Source organism: Pelodiscus sinensis, chromosome 16 (assembly GCF_049634645.1).
Source record: "Pelodiscus sinensis isolate JC-2024 chromosome 16, ASM4963464v1, whole genome shotgun sequence".
NCBI classification, from domain to species: Eukaryota; Metazoa; Chordata; order Testudines; family Trionychidae; genus Pelodiscus; species Pelodiscus sinensis.
The window spans coordinates 3,063,103-3,075,579 of NC_134726.1; the positions used below are offsets into that span (position 1 = coordinate 3,063,103).

Below are 12,477 nucleotides of genomic sequence, written 5' to 3' on the forward strand. Positions count from 1 at the left end.
TGGGTGAGATGGGCCATTGGTCCGATCCAGTATGGCCGCTCTATGTGCTTAAGCAGCGATAGGCTCTTTGGGAAAAGTCAGAAACGTTGTAGAGCTGCATGGTTCCCCATCCGTCACCAGCCACGTGCAGTGACTGGCTGCGGGAGAGAAGCAAAGGGGGAGACAGAAAGTGTCTTTCCAACCAGGTCACAGCTCATGCAGTTCCAGCAGAGCCTGGAGTGGGGTGCTGCATCGCGCCAAACAAGTGATGGATTTCAGGTAGAGGTATGGGCCCCCCCCCCCCCCCAAGCAAACTCCATCTGCTCCATGGAGGAGGCAGTGCTCACTCCATGCCCTGCAGCCCTCCGGCACGCCACAAGGAAGCCAGCGTGGCACACAAGCAGCCAGGCTAAAGATAGCGACACCGTTAATCATCAAAGGTCAGTGGCACCCTTCCAAGAAAGGCAGAGACGCTATCAGGTGCTAAGTCAAGAGCTGTGCATCTCCAGCTGCCGTTCCACACTTGTGCATCTCTTGGCCAGGCAGGTCCACTCCAGGCAGTGACAGCACAACAACATTGCACTGGCTTAACTAGGCTATGAAGTCCCTGTGTAGACAGTGCACAGTCGAGAGAAGAATTCTTCCATCCACACAGCTACCACGTCTCAGTGCACATAAAATTATTCTGCACCTGGATGGAAGAGATTAGAGAGGACACTGCCAGGAGCCCCAGTGGAATCAGCGTTCCTGCTCAGCGGGACTGGCTCAAAGACATTTCTAAAGGAAGACGCAGGAATAATTCAGGCTCAGGTGACCATGGACTACACAGGCCGCCGATGAGGGATTAAACCACCACTCCACCCAGGACACGGACATTTCCAGGGGTTTCTCACGGCCAATCAGCATCCACATGCCTGGGCTGTTCTCAACACCAGTGCAAGGAGCTGAGTCGTGTGCCTGCTGGTTGAACCATGCACCAAACATTTCCACCGGGGGCTCTCACTTGCAACACCCAAGATAACACGATCTCCCTTCTTTGCAGCTCCTCTATCCACGCAGTAGCACTAGACTAGCTTAGCTCACAGCACCGGGAGCCATTCCCTACGCCTGTCCAATGGAAGTGAATTGATTGGAACCAAGCTCTGATGGACATCAGCAGAGCCTGGAGGCTCTAGACATGCCACAGTAGCTGTTGCGTTTTCCACCTGTCATGTAAAACGGAGGACGTGACCACCTGGAGGTGTTACATCCCTAGAGCAGCCGTGGCCCGAGTTAATGTCCTGGCCAGACACCAGCCCAGGTAAGTACGTTTGTCTCTAAGTCAGGAACCCAGGACTTCTATGGCCCGTGCCTTGCCTCTGACATGGGCCAGTCAGGCTATGTCTGCACTGCAACGCTGTGTCCTTGTCCTTGTCCCCAGATCAGACATGCCCTGTGCACCGTGTGTCTCCGGCTGGGACAAGGACGGGATCTGGACAGCGTGGAGGTTTGGATTTGGGATAAACCGGAGTATTCCGTAGCCCCGTGAACTATTCACCCTGCTGAACTCAGCGTTCTCCAGAGCCTTTATATTCTAGGGAACGAGAGATTGTATCAGCATCCCATGGAGTGCCCATATCAGTGTCTAATTCTTGTCCTTTAAGTCCTATTAATAGGAATCAGATGGTGTCCTCCGTCATGCTCAGACAGGGCATTGCAGGGGCCCATGGCGATCCTCTCCCAACGTGTCTCTGGCGCCAGAGCCAAGCGCCGACATCAGGAGGGACCCGGGAACAAGTTCTCCTGAGTCTGCTGCTCTCCCCATGACAGCCTGCGCCAAACTCCCACCCCCGGGCAGCCCTCCTCCCTCCCCCCGGAGCAGAAACCAGCCTGGGATCTTTAGCTTCAGAATCAGTTAGCGATTGGATGGGGAAGCCAGGCTGCTGCTCCCAGAGCCGCTCTGGTTCTCCAAAGTGAACTGGAGCGACAGGGTCTGTCTACACCACAAAAGACGGGTGCTTAGCTCCGGGAGCTAAATCGGGTCAGACCAGCAGAGGTGGCTCAGCAGTTCAGCTTTTACTCATTCTAGCCCAGAGGTGACAGTCAGCGGGGGGGCGCCCTGGTGCGTGGCTCCGGCAAGGGCTGGCTGAGCTGCAGCGAAAGCCGGCAGGGAGCTATTTACAGAGCCGGCAGGGGCCCACGTTGCAATGGGGCAGCACCTGTAAGAATGTGAAGTTACTTTCGCTGCTGTTCAAGCCTCTAGGGAGGCCCAGTTGCTCCTTCCTCACTGCTATTCTAAGATGTGTTCTTAACCTGGATTCGCTAACACCCCCCCGGGTAGACGTCCCCCAAAGCAGCACGGCTAACGTCAGTAGATCTGACTCAGAAGATACAGAGAGTCTGCTGCTCACCTCTCATTGCTGTACAGCAGGGTGGGGAACCTAAGACCCAGGGGCTAGGTGTGGCCCCCAGCTTGCCTAGATCCGGCCCCTGAGACACAGGCTCCCCACCCAATACTGGGGAGCCCATGCTGGTGCTCCAGCCCCTCCCCCCACCATCACAAAATCTACTAGCCTCCCCCTCCCCCCGGTGTGCGAACATGGGGAGGGGCGTTCTCCTTCTCAGCTGGGGGCCACGTCAGCGCCGGGTTCTTTTGGTTTATTTTGCTTCTCACTTGTGTGCAGCCCCCGACTGGTTTTTCTGTGGGTCAGCCGCCCCCGACCCACAAAGGGTTCCCCAGCCCTACTGTAAAGTGCTGCCTGCTGGCAGGGCTGTCCTTACAAATCGGGGTGGCCTATGCAGCCCGAGCCCCTGCACCCCGAGGGCCATGGGGGCAGGGGCAGGACAGGTTGGCTGGCGGAGGAGCAAGTGGGGGCCAGGCAGCGGGCGGTGCAGTTCAAGCTGCAGGCCGGAGGGGAATCAGCTGGTGAACGGCCAGTAAGGGCAGTCCGTGGGACAGAGCCGGCCAGGGGCTGGGGCTTGCTGCCCCCCACACGCAGCACTGCCTAGGACACCACCAAAAATGGGGCAGTGGTGCCCCAAATGCCATGGTGCCCGACGCCGCTGTGGATCCTGCGGGTGCCCAGGGGCGGCCCTGCCTGCTGGATCGGAGAGGATCGACATCTTCCCTGCCGAGACATTAGTGGGCACAAGTTGCCGTTGTCCTGCTTGCGAATCATTTAAGAACGGACGTGCCCCGAGTCGCTTGTGGAAGCAAATCCCCTTCCCATTCCGTGTTCCCCGTCGGGCTGCCCGCAATTCCTGCCTCGGGCTGCCCCCTTTTGTCAGGACCCATTCGCCGGAACGGGAACATTTTATGCACGTTATTTAAGGAGTCTGCGTGTCTGCAAAGAATCCGCCTGGATCCCTCAATTTCAGCTTGGCAGTTGCCAGAGGGGTTTCCCGCTGGGGAAAAGGGCCGGCCGGCGAATCAAGCCCTCTCTTTATCTACAAGCCGGCCGCACAGCCCAGATCCAACACACGTCACCCTGCCAACGTGCCACAACCCTGAGCTGGGGAGGGGGCTGTGCTCGAGGGGTGACAGGAGCAGGCCAGCTCTATGGCCCACCCAGTAGTTAGCCTCTGATGAATCTGCTAATTAGTCCTGTGAGGTGCATGACTCCTCCCCCATTCAGGGAAGCTAGATCCGAGCCCCGCCCCTTCTGCCGGAGGCCCCGCCCCCATACACGCGTGCCTCCCGAGGACAGAGGAGTCTGGAGACCCCCCAATGACAGCCCAGGGAGCATTTGCGGAGGCGGGGGGAGCCTCTCCCTGCCTCCGTTACACGCCACTGACAACACAGACCCCCAAAACCCCTCTCAAATAGAAGACATCAAACATCCATCCGATGGCAGCAGCTCACGATCCCAGCCAACCTGGATCGTGGCTCAGCTGGTGGCCTAGACCAGCCCTTGAGAGTCACAGCACAGACCTCAAGCCCTTGAGCAAAAGCAGTCAGCCTGCGAGGAAAGGCAGCCATTAACACACACACGGCCCTAGAAAGGGCCGGGGGGCTCGCAGCTATTGCAGGAGAATGGGAAAATGCTGGGTGCTGTTCCTGGCTCTGGAAAGGGAGCATGGCCTAGTACTTAGAGCCGTGGGTTATGGATAGAAACCCCGAGCTCAGAGAACTGCCAACTCAGCCCTGAAAGGCGACGTGTCTAACTGGACGCCTGTGGTAGCAGAGACCCGCCTCTGCTAGAAATGACCTTGTGCAACCTTGCTGGTGACTTATCTGCAAAACACAGGCCGGCTGCTCGCCTGCCTCCGAAGCAGGAGGACTGGGGGTTCCCTGAAGAATCGCTCAGAAGACGGGAGGCCAGGGCACCTTCAGACCCAGGGCACCTTCTCCTGCCAGGCCCAGCTCGCGGGGCTGAGGAACTTGGGACCAGCCCCTAGATGTAGGGACCATCCTGCCCAAACCCTACGCAGGGGGTGTGTCTGGTCACTTAAGTCATGTGGTCTTGTTTCTGGGCCTTGATTGGATGCTGAACACTTTTGACCCAGGAAAGCTGCCAATGTGGCTTATGACAAGCCCACTTCTGCTTGCTTCACACGGGTTTGGCTTCCGATTCTCCGGGCTGCTTGTTGTGGGGCTTCCCCGGCTCTTTCAGTGGCTCCCTGGAGCCCTTGCGTCCCTGGGCTTCCCAAACGGCTGCTGCTTTATGGAACTTCCCGCCGGAGAGGGCGACGGGCTCCAAAAGAGAGGCTCTGGAGGGGACAGACAATGCCCAGGGCCAATGGGGAGAGGCCAACGCTCCAGGGCAGCCTGACGGCAGGAAACTGCAAGCCAGTGAGGGAAAGGAGTTGGGGCACCCGGAGCAGGCGGGACTCAGACTCACACAGAGGAGACAGTGATAGAGATGTAGCCGTGTTAGTCTGGTGTAGCTGAAACAAAATACAGGACTATGTATCACTTTAAAGACTAACAAGATGGTTTATTAGATGATGAGCTTTCGTGGGCCAGACCCACTTCCTCAGATCAAATAGTGGAAGAAAGTAGTCACAACCATATATACCACAGGATACAATTAAAAAAATGAACACATATGAAAAGGACAAATCACATTGCAGAACAGGAGGGGGATGCGGGGGAGGGGGGAGGAAGGAAGGTAAGTGTCTGTGAATTGATGATATTAGAGGTAGGGAGAGTGGGATGTTTGTGAGTTAATGGTATTAGAGGTGATAATTGGGGAAACTGTCTTGGTAATGGGTGAGATAGTTCAAATGTTTGTTAAGTCCTTGTTGGCAAGTGTCGAATTTTAACATGAATGACAGTTCAGAGGATTCCCTTTCAAGTGCAGATGTAAAAGGTCTTTGTAGCAGAATGCAGGTGGCTAAGTCATTTAGAGAGTGTCCTTTCTGGTTAAAATGGCAAGAAACTGTTTTCTCTTTGTGATCTTGTCTGATATGTTTTGTGGGCATTAATCCTTTGGCGAAGTGTCTGAGATGTTTGTCCAATATACATAGCAGACGGACACTTTTGGCACATGATAGCATAGATTATATTTCTGGATGCGCAGGAATATGTGTTCTTGATCTTATAACTCACTTGGTTAGGTCCAATAATGGTATCAGCAGAATGAATATGTGGACAAAGCTGGCAACGGGGTTTGTTGCAAGGGAAGGTACCAGGGTTGGTATTAGTGTGGTATGTCCTGTGGTGGTTGGTAAGAATCATCTTGAGGTTAGGTGGTTGTCTATAGGAGACTATGGGTCTGTCTCCCAGAGCCTCTTTGAGTATGGTATCCTGTTCCAATATAGGCTGTAGTTTATTGATAATGTGTTGGACAGGTTTAAGTTGGGGGTTGTAGGTGATGACAAGTGGTGTTCTATTGTTGGTTTTCTTGGGTCTGTCTTGAAGTAGATGTTTCTAGGTATTCGTCTGGCTCTTTCAATTTGCTTTTTTATTTCTCTGGGTGGGTAGTTGAGATTTATAAATGCTATGTACATTGGACAAACATCTCAGACACTTCGCCAAAGGATTAATGCCCACAAAACAGATATCAGACAAGATCACAAAGAGAAAACAGTTTCTTGCCATTTTAACCAGAAAGGACACTCTCTCAATGACTTGACCACCTGCATTCTGCTACAAAGACCTTTTACATCTGCACTTGAAAGGGAATCCTCTGAACTGTCATTCATGTTAAAATTCGACACTTGCCAACAAGGACTTAACAAACATTTGAACTATCTCACCCATTACCAAGACAGTTTCCCCAATTATCACCTCTAATACCATTGACTCACAAACATCCCACTCTCCCTACCTCTAATATCATCAATTCACAGACACTTACCTTCCTTCCTCCCCCCCCCCCCCCCCCGCATCCCCCTCCTGTTCTGCAATGTGATTTGTCCTTTTGATATGTGTTCATTTTTTTAATTGTATCCTTTGGTATATATGGTTGTGACTACTTTCTTCCACTATTTGATCTGAGGAAGTGGGTCTGGCCCACGAAAGCTCATCATCTAATAAACCATCTTGTTAGTCTTTAAAGTGCTACATAGTCCTGTATTTTGTTACAGAGGAGACAAACTCAGATGCCTGGGAGTCCCCCGGACACTGGGCTCGGTCCGACCGATCCCGCCGAGGAGCTAGCGCTAGGCAGGGCGCGGGGTGTGGTTGGAGGCCCTGGGTTGGGGGCGCGGGGTGTGGAGAACCGCAGAGGAGAAGGCAGAGGCCAGCTCTGTGTGGGGAGAAGCCAGCCCCTCGCACGAGGATGGGTCCCCCCCTTCAGCAAACACTACCCCACGCTCACCTCCATTAACGCACAGGGGAGCCGGCGGTTTCCGTGGCCCTCTGGGCTGAGCTCTGCTGCTGTTCGTAGGTTCCTATTCTCCTCAGCCCTGAGGATTTGGACACTACATGGGCCCTGGTGAAAATGGTCGTGAGTCCAAAAGGTTCACAAGCTTTCCAGGGATGACTATTCTTCCCAAAGTCGTGTCCCGCCATGCGCACGGATTGCTACTCCCGTTTCATCCGGTCAGTGAGCGGAACTCCCGTCATTGGACTGAGGTGCCCGATCACACCACAGAAAGAGCAAAGGGCAAGCACTGGAGGAGAACGGTTCCCGAACAACCCGGAGGCTGAAAACCGTTCATGCAAAGAACAAATCTACTCAGGGAAATCAGGCTGTAGTCTATGGCTCATTCCAAATAGGAAACAGAGGCTCACCTCGGAGGGAAAGCTACGGGCTTCTGCGTTTACAGCACAAATAATCGTGAGTGTTCAAACTGTGGATTTACTGAGTTAGCGGCTGCTGGCCCTAGGCCAAAGCTCTGCAAAAAGCATTTAATTTAGTGGCAAATCTACTTTCCGCCTCATCTGTCCTGCACTTTTCTCCCGTGCTTGCAGGCGAACTCTGCCGAACGTTCCGCACGCAACGCGAGTCAGCCCGTCTGTCAGCCACATCCCAGCTGTCTGCCCCCCGGAAAATGATGTGGGGACATATTAATACGGAACTGTCACGGCAACCAGCTGGGCCACCCATGGTAATGGCCTGTCAGCTCCTTTCCGGGCATTTCAATTAGCCAGAGCCTGTTGGCAGCCACAGCTCAGCAGGCCAATTACAACTTCTCAAGGAGGAAGCTCGCCAGGTGGCTTCTGAGGAGACGTCCTTGTGTCGGAGCTCCAAGGATTCCCACAAGGGACGTGGGTTTAGAACCAGGGACAATTCTGTGCTTGGGACACCGGAATACCCAAGTGTTGCCACGAGGAGGTGGCACTAACGAACCAACACCCCCACCCCAGTACAAGGTCGCTTGGGATCTTTAAAGACCCCGTGATGCTCTCAGTAAGAGACATGCACATGCCTGTCCGAATCTCATGCCTGAGCCATTCTCTGACACTGGTGCCCTAGGTAGATTCCAGCAGGAGCAACTTCATACCTCAATCCCCGCGCAGGGGTTCAGCATTGACTTCATGCCCTCAACTGCTGTGCTGCATCACTGGGAGCAGGCAAACAGCTGCCCTGTTCCTCTCTAATGTCCTCAGCATTTTTGGTCCTGATTCCTAGGTCTACGGTTACATGGAAAGTGTCCCAGGACCCTGCGGGTGGGAAGGCCCTACCAAAGCACATGGTAGGGTTACTGGTGCGTTAAACATTTCAGCAGCTCTGGGGCTGCAGCACAGGAAAGCATTTTGGACTGTTTTTGAAAAGGAACTCCGTCTGCCGCTTACGCGCCTCAATGTACCAAACCACAGAAGGGTTCGAACGGCTGCGAGAGGCGGGGGCCGTCAGCTTGGGACTTGAGCGCCGTACCGGAGAGGCCGGTTTCCTTCCTTGTTACTGGGGTTTCCCTTACTGATCAGATGAGCAGGACGAAATGATCCAAGGGACCTTACAATACGGGCTCTGGGCGGCCAAATCGTAGGCACTTGGCGGCGATTTACAAAACCGGGAGCTCAGATAAAACAATTCGGGCTCCATCTGTAACTCCACAGACACGAAATGGCGCAGGTAGGGCCGAGTGACACTGGGGGCTGGCCTGGCCTGTCAAGGTTCGCTCAGGCCTTGCCCGCCATTTAGTTTCTGTCCATGCTACAGACACTACAAGTCCTAGGTCAGTGGGGCTGTAACTTTCTGAGGCCGCTCCACCCCGTCCAGGCCAGCCAGAGCAACAGATCTCAGACCTGAGCCAGCCTCCCACACCAGGATGGCGCTTTGTGTCACCTCAGCCGTGACATTCAACCCACGCCCGGGCAATTCCCCCAGGGCACGGCAGTTAGACAGTCCATATGGGCTACGGGGTCACAGTGCCCACAGCCTCCGCCCGTCTCCTATCCCCTGCCAACCTTCCCCTTTCCATCAACCCCAGGAAGGAAAAGGGCTCCGAGGGAAGCCTCCCGAACTTACCCAGCCTGCTGCAGCCTTCCCCACACCCAGCAATCGCTTCAATATCCAAGCTTGCCCATCAGCTCCGAGGCGCTCTCTCAGCCAAGCCCATCATGGCACCTTGAGCGCCTTTGCCAGGAAGTCCAAGTTCACCAAAGCAAGTGCAGGAGGCTTGCCTCCATTTCCGAGGGCGCCTCCGCCGCACCTGCAGGGCCTCGCGAGAGTTTTTCAGAGGACTCAGCGGGCGGTAGGGAAAGCCGGGTTCTTCCTATGCCACAGTGATGCCAATGCAAGAGCCACTCTCGGCCGTGCGCCGTTACTCGGCTCCCTCCCTCGCCTCGCGCTCGCAGTTCCAGCTGAGCAGCTTTCTTTCTCTCTTTCAGTTTTACTCCTCACCTCTTCCTGTGCTGTGCGTCTGGCTTGGTCTTCCTTCCTGTCAGTTTCAAAAGCTGCCAGACTACAGTACATGCAAGTACATGCCAGCATAGCAAACCTGTGGCCCACAACCAGACAACAGCCATGCGAGTCCTTTTCCAGCGCTGAGAAACGCCCACCCCCCGCACCTCTTCTCCAGGAGCCAAGCCATGGTGACGGCCAGACCCAGGTCCTCTCATGGTGGCCGTGTCTCCCTCAGAGATGTCCACCTGCGATCGGAGCAGTTTGAAAACCAGAGCAAATGTTCCCTCGCTGCAGCCCCCGTCAGAGCCCAAAAGTGCTGAGATTTCAGAACTTAGGTTAAAATGGAGGAGAAATCTCTGGAAACAAAATGGAACCCAAAATGATCGCACGTTGGCCCTGCCGTTGCTACCGACGCAAACCGGGATGGTATTTTTTATCAGAAAATTAAACAATTCTGACGAAGACATGGAGACCAGAAAGGGGCAGGAACAAGCCACAATCGTGTCCCTGGCTACGGGGAGTGTTACTCTAGCACTGTACTTTTGGCATTGAACCGGTTGCTGAAATGCTCATCAACAAATACTGTCCCTGGCAAACCTTCAGAGAGCCCGTCACCATCGCCCTGGTCACAGGTCGCTCCCACTTGTCTGGAGGAGCAGGGCTGTTGAGCAAGCTGCCATCTCTTCTCTGCTCTTTCAGATACAGGGTTTCGATCAGCCTCTTGTAGCCAGGCCCGGTTTCTTTTCTTTGCTTGACCAGCCCTGGGCAACCTGGGCTAGTAAGGGGGCCGCACGCGCAGCCTCCTTCATCTCTGGGGTTGCAAGATTGTCCCAAACAAGACAGTCTCCCGGGCGAGGGCAGTTTGCTCCCTGCGCTGGCCTGCCTGGAATGTGTGGGCTGTGCTGATTGACCCGTAGCAGCGCTGTGATTGGACGCAGAGAGAGCACATGACTCACAGTTGGCCCTGGCTCTACGTGCATGTCACTTTAGTGACACCGATAGGAAAAAAACGAAGCAGAAGGAAACCAGTGGAATCTGGCCACCCTGCGTGTGAGCAACGGAAAATAACACGTCTCAGGGGCCGCACCGAGAGCCCGATGGGCTCCCAGAAGTTGCCCACCGCTGCTTTCGATGGAAGTGTCACGTCCAGCGTCCAGGATGCATTTGCAGGGTTGGCACTTTGGAAAATCGTCTTACGTGAAAATGGAGCAAAGCTGGTCAAATGTCCTGGGGAAATAATCCCCAGGCGGCTCCACCACACTGGTTTTCCAGAGCAACGTTAAACGCTCTGGATCAGGGTCACAAACGTTCATTTGAATGAATTGGGGGCAGGGACATTCCATGTGGACGGTGATTTCTGCGAGGTGGGTAACGGCAGGCTGAGGATGCGTTTGCTGCTAGATCTGCTTCTTTCCAGGTGCCCTCGGCAGGTCAGTTTGGTGCAGAGCAGAATCCTGCGAAGGTTGGGACTGGATAGCCAGAGATTGCTTCTTTTCAGTTCTGGTTGACAACTGCGCCGAGCCAACCACATCGACCTAGCAGGCGGGTGATATCCGTGGGGGTTACTGTGACGGCACGTCGGGGTTCCCCCGCCTCCTGCACCCCCGCAATGGCACAAACAGACTCCACCAGCCAGTAGAATAGCGGGAGTTTATTGCTCCACCAGGATACAGCACAGCACAGATGTCATCCAGTTACAGGGCAGGCCTAGGATGCCTCAGCCCCCGTGAGATGGGGGAGCCTGGGCCCCTAACTCCCAGCCCCTTGCCTAGGCTGCTTCCTCCATGATACCAGCCAGAAACTAAAACTCTCTTCCAGCCCTGCCCCCCAGCCAGGTGCTGGTCTCCGCCCTCCTCCCTTTGTCTCTCCCTGGGGGGCTGAGCCTGGGTGTCTGGGTTAATCCACGTTTGGGGGAGTCAGTGAGAATCTCCCATCCCAGCGCAGGGGGACCCCGGGCGCAGAGCAGACCCCCCCGCTACGGCACCGCTACGTTCAGAGATAGGTCGGTGCAGGCTGCCAACAGACTTCACCGGGCCCTGGGCAAGGTTGGGGGAAGCTGGCTCCAGGCCCCTGGAAGAGGCAGGGCTGGAGGTTGGCCTCCCCCAGCCCTTCAGCTTTGGCAGCGATGTAAAGGTCCCAGCGCTCCAGCCGTGACGTAGACACCCAGGCCTTTAAATCACCGAGCCCCCGGGCACCTGCCCCCTTTTATGTCCCCTCATCAGCAGGGCTGCTCTGTCATATAGACCAGGCCAAAGAACGGTGCCAGTCACCCCATGGATGCACAGAAACTAACTGCCACGTCAGGCTGCTGCTGCTCCCCATGCCAGTCCCCTCGGACTGCCCTCCCCCGTGCTCGCCGGATCGGCTCAGTTTAACTCTCCGCAGCTCACTGCATTGCTGACGCATGCCCAGCCTGGCCAGGCAGATCTGGGGCGGCTGACACACAGCGCGGCCATCGGCAGTGGCCGGGGATATTCAGCAGAAACTCGCTCCCAAAAGCCTGGGGGTTTGTGTCTCTTGGTCCTTCCCGTAAGAGACCAGGAAGGGACTTTGAGCCCCGCACAAGACGTGGTTCTCCTCTGGCACTCCCTTTTTTTTCCTCCGCTGATGCCTTTCATCAGAAGATTTCCAGGAGCGTCACACCCAAACCCTAAGGAAGCCTCACGCGGCCCCGTGAAAGAAAGACTCCTTATTGCGCCAGTTCCTGGATGACCAGGTGGGGCACTGGGCGATGAAGCAGTTTGCCTACGTTCATACAGCAGACAAAGCGGTGGAAATGAAAACTTAGAGCAGGGCATGGGTGGAACTCTAAGCACTCGGGCGTGGGATCGGCCAAACACCGGACCAGGAGAATCTCGCTGTGATGCCACACGCTGGATTTCTAGGGGGTTACAGCTCAGCGAGCCTCACCTCCCCAAGAGGTTTCTTACGCTGCCCTGTTCCCAAGATGCTAAGATCTAAAGGAAACGGCTTTAAAAGCCTCCCTAGGCTGCAACTGGCAATGTCACCCCCAGACAATAAACCCAGTTCGGTGACAGCGTTCCTAACACGGACACCGGGGCTCCCCTCCCACTGGTGTTTAATGGGCACGTCACCCCCGGTGCTCCTCACGCCTAGGTCCACTTTCACCCCGATGCAGCAGGAAGCCACAATGACTCTTGAACGGGTGGCAGGGTGGGCTCATGAGAACAGCCTGTTCCAATGCAGCCAATGCAAGGTCCTGCCGCTCGCAGCAAGGAAGGCAGGTGGGAGCGACCGGTAACCGGGGAAGTCAGAGCTG

General features: G+C 55.3%; 1 protein-coding gene across 2 annotated transcripts in view; it reads right to left on the reverse strand.

The window, feature by feature from the left end:
• The window catches only part of NLRC3 (NLR family CARD domain containing 3), a 43,010-nt gene extending 33,673 nt beyond the window's left edge, over positions 1–9,337 (reverse strand). Inside the window, exon 1 of one of the 2 annotated variants that reach the window (XM_075899081.1) lies at positions 8,820–9,337. The gene's annotated coding sequence lies outside the window, so the exon portion shown is untranslated. Of the gene's footprint in view, positions 1–6,722; positions 8,793–8,819 lie in introns of those variants that run through there. The other variant, XM_075899082.1, reaches the window with a different exon arrangement.
• Between the last annotated feature and the right edge of the window lie 3,140 nt (positions 9,338–12,477).